The sequence below is a fragment of the Echinops telfairi genome, unplaced genomic scaffold (genome assembly GCF_000313985.2).
Source record: "Echinops telfairi isolate 266 unplaced genomic scaffold, ASM31398v2 ScPeMD7_7475;HRSCAF=8513, whole genome shotgun sequence".
Classification (NCBI taxonomy): Eukaryota; Metazoa; Chordata; class Mammalia; order Afrosoricida; family Tenrecidae; genus Echinops; species Echinops telfairi.
The window spans coordinates 9,807,821-9,812,300 of record NW_022111379.1 but is presented as its reverse complement, the minus strand read 5'-3'; positions in this window follow the sequence as shown (position 1 = coordinate 9,812,300).

Here is a 4,480-nt window from a genome sequence, read left to right as displayed (position 1 = left end):
GACTTGTGGGCTTGGGCAGTATTAGGTTGGGATGTTTTCGTGATGCACATTTTCTTTACATAAAACTCTCTCTTATCCATGAGTTGCTGTGGATTTGTTTCTCCAAAGTACCCAGACTAATACAGAGGATCTCTCAAAGCCATGCCTGGGGCGACCACCTCTCCCAGCAGGTCCGAGGCTGAGCCGGAGTTGCAGAGTACACACGCAGACTCATGGCGACCGTCCTGTATGTCTGAGGCGGGCCACAACGGCCCCCGGGGCTGCCCTTCTGCCAGAAGGACATGACAGGGCTTTCTTCCGAGGGGCCTTGGCGTGCATTCAAGCCGCCAGCCTTTCAGTTAGGAGCTGGGCACACAACCCTTTGTGCCCCTCAGGGACTCCACACATCAAAGTACAACCCCCATCCAGTTGGCTGTGACTTGTACTGACCCTCTGGGACGGAGCAGAAATACTCCACAGGGCTCCCAAGGTGGTCAATCTTTCCAAAAGTAGACAGCCTCACCCTTCTCCTGCAGAACGGCTGGTGATTTCAAACGGCTGACCTTGTGGTTAGCAGCCCCACACCTGGCCTGCTGGATCTCCGGGGCTGCTGCGACACACTGTGGGCTCCACAAGCCTGCCTTTCTAAGGAGGCAGCACAGAACACCCGTGCTGGGAGCCAGGGGCTCTGGGTACCCACCCTGGCTCTGCCACTGACCTGCTGCGTGCCCTTGGTCAAGATACTTGCCCTCTCCAGAAACCTCATCCGGACCTCCTTTCCCACCTGTGGTCCTCAGGACACCTGTGCCCGCCCTCCCATCCGCCCCTCCCACAAAGCTCCCACTCTGCCTTCAGGGCGCAGCTGAGGAATCGCTCCTGCTGCACAAGGTCCCAAGGAGAAGGAACCAAGTGGGAGACTGGGCGGTGGGTAGGTGGGTGGGTGGGGCAAGTCAATACATCACCAAAACTCAAAACCACACTCTCAGCGAGCCTACAGGGCAGGACAGAACGGCCTTTGGGTTTCCGAGACGAACTCTCCATGGGAGTAGAAAGTCTTTCTCCCATAAATCACCAACCACCCCTAAAGCACGGACCATCCCTCAACCTGGGGGTCCCGACCCCTTCAGGGGTCACCTAAGACCGTATTTCCGATGGTTTTAGGAACCAAGACAGCGCTCCTCTCTTTGCCTCCAGGCAGGCCCGCCCGCCTACAGGGTCCCCACCACACGAAGAACTGTGTCCAAGGGTCTCGGGATGAGGAAGGTTGAGAGGCACTGCCTACACGGCAACAGCAACCCTCAGCCAGGCTCTCTAGGTGTGGACCGCATCCTCGGCAAGAACAGCACAGGAGGGGCAGCTGCTGGGAAGAGGGGCCAGTGCCGGTTTCTGAGTACCAGCCTGCCCTCAGGATCCCGGGAAGACACCCCCTAGTCAAGTGATCACATCAAACATCGCCCAGAATGGCACAGGCAGCCCCTGTACCCCCCTGGCTGTGCTGAACTGAGAACGACGTGAGTCACCTGTGCTGGACCCCAGGGCTGCTCCACCCCAATCCAGGCAGCAGTTACACTCACTGCCACCGAGTCGATGCCAGCTCCTAGTGGCCTGGAGGGCTCAGTGGAAGAGCCCCTGTGAGTTTCTGAGACTAACTGTTTACGGAGTAGAAAGTCCTGTCTTTCTCCCTGGGAGCGGTTGGTGGTTTCAAACTTCGGACCTTGCGGTTATGCAGGTCACATAACCACTCGGGCACCAGGGCTCCTAGGTAGGAGCAAGCTCTCGGCACATCCTTCACTGCTGGTCTGGAAGGGGAGCCAGCCATAGCACAGGACTCCCTTCTCCACCCCTCCTGTGACTCTGCGTCAAGGAAAACCAGATCGCTAATAACAAGATCGTGGACTTAATATGACTTCGGCTTACGTGGTACACACTCAAGGCACCACGCCCTGAAACCAACGAACGCTCAAAGAAAGCAGCAGAAAGAAACCAGAAGACCGAACCATCTCCACCTGTGCGTGCCCATGTGGCAGGTGCTCAGATGGGAACCCTGGGTGGAAGAGACAGGGCCAGCGCCCCACTAGTCGTTAACTTTTCTACAGGTCTGACATGCTCACAAGAAGATGGGGAACAAGGAAGGGGCAGGACTGCATGTTCTACCGTGAGGGGACTCAGACACACACCAAAACACACACAGAGACTCAGACAGACAGACACACACAGACACAGACTCAGACGGACAGACACACACACGCCGTCTCAGATCTACACAGTTATCTGTGGGACACACACACACATGTCATATCTACATGGGTTATCATGTGTGGGAAGCAGGAAGTGAAGCCGTTGGCTCCGGGGCCTGGAGAGTGGGGTAGGGACAGAAGCACAAAGAAACTTATGGTTTTCACTCCATGTCAGCTATTTCAGCCCATTTGAACTTAACAAAAACATTCCATGCATCTATTATCAAGGCCTACCAAATATAAATACAGTAACTTTACAAGCAAACAATCACCTCTCCCAGGGCCTTCCTTTGCCTAGCTGTACTGGCTACTGCAGCCTCCACAGCCTCTCGTGTCCCCCCACCCCCCACCCCGCCTCGTGCTCCCGCAAGCCCTAGCCAGGCTGGGCCTCCGGTTTGGGCACTCTGGGAGCGCTGCAGGAGGAGTTGGGCCCAAAGTGGCTGCTTCATTAATAAGTGCTGCCTGGCTGGATGGGTTATGGATGGACGGATGGGTGGATGGATGGAAGGCCACACTGTGGTCCCAGGCCAAGGTCTTACAACCAATGGGACTATATTTAACCCCAAAGGGGCAGCAGCTGTCACCCCAACCCCGCTAGGGACAAGGGGCTTGGGATATGGCAGGGCCAATGCTTCACTTCGACTTCCTGCTCCAAACCCTGCTCCCGGCAGCCCTTGTGCTGGGGTCCCGGGAACAGGCTGGGCATTGTGCCCAAGTGCTGAGGTCAGTGGCCGCAGCCTCAGGCAGCAGGCCTTTCTTGGGAGCCCAAAATGGCGTGGGACCGTGGGGGAAGGGAGGGGCACTGGTAGCCCAGAAACATCCAGGCTGTCCCTTCCCTACCTTGGGGCAGCTGCAGACCCCAAAGCAGGCACGTGCTGAGAGCCAGTGTGGGTTAAGGGGCTCCTCCCTGCCCTTCTCACCAAATCTCCTGTCTAATGGGGCGTGGGAGCTTTCAGTAGCTATTTACACACAGCTAAAAATACCCTCTGAAAAGGGAAGTGCCTGAGAGACCTGGGGGGACTCGGCCCCGGCCCCCACAGGCACTGGCCCCGCCACAAGACCCAGCTGGACCCTCTGGGGATAGGGCGGTCACTGGAGGCCACGGGCACTGGCAAGGTTGGCTTTGCCATCTTCTCTCACTCAATGTTGCCAGAGCCCTCGAGAGCCACCCCATTCTTGGCAGGCTGTGGACAGGCCGGAGGTGGAGGCAAGGGCTGGGGTGCTCTGCCATCGGGCTCTCCTGTGGCCAGTCCAAGCAGGGCACTAGGGACCCCAACAAAACGCACACCTGGTCACTGTGCTCCTAGCCACCTGCCAAGGCCCGATGTGCTCAGTGCTCCACACTTGTTGGAGAGAAGGGACAATGGGATTGGGCTCCCAGGACACAGAAGGGCTGTGCAGATTACAGCCTAGGTAACCCATGGGGGCAGTTCTACTCTGTCAGACCTACAGGGTCGCTAAGAGTCAGAAGCAACTCCAGGGCCCAGAGTGACAGTGGGTGGTACTTCCCCCAAATCAGAGCCCCAACTCACAGCAGCCCTGCTAGGACAGAGCGGAAGTGCCCCCAGGGTCTTCGGGGACTATTTTTAGGGGAGCAGCCAGCCTCACCTTCACTGAGGTGGACTTTGCAGTTAGCAGCCCCAGCGATCACCTCGCAGCTCCCCAGGGCTCCAGGCGGGTGGTGCAGAGGTTGTGCTAGGGCTGGAGAGAACTCTGGGTGGAGGTCCCTGCAGGCTTTGAACTTGGTCTGAAGGTTTCCCACAGGTTCCAGGATTAAGTTTCAGGTCTGGCACCCCCACCCCCACCCAGAAAGGGCAGTGTTCCTTCGGAGGGCGGGGTGCCCACCAGCAGCTGGGCTGGTTTGGCAGCAATTGAAGCAGCCCCACCCCTGATGCTGCAGCACCTCCCCTGGCAGAGGGCACCCACTGATCACAGTGCCCAAAGCACCCCCACAAAATAGATGTCTCAAGGCTGGGGAGGAAGCCGGATTCAGAACCAAACCCTCAGAGATGCCTAAGCGCAGATTCTGGAGGGGCTGATGGAGCCTTACTCTGAGCCCTGTCTCCAAGGGGCATCCCTGGCCCTCAGCACCCTCACTCTAAGAGGAGAGGAGAGTTTAAAGACTGAAACTTCTTTCCCCCTAATTATGATAATTCACTGGCTTTTTTCCTATCCCCAGTGGTTCAGTGGGACCGGAAATCCTGTCTAGCGGTTTGGGAGAGGTGGGGACTAGGTCAGAGGAGGCTATTGGGGGAGCTCCCCCC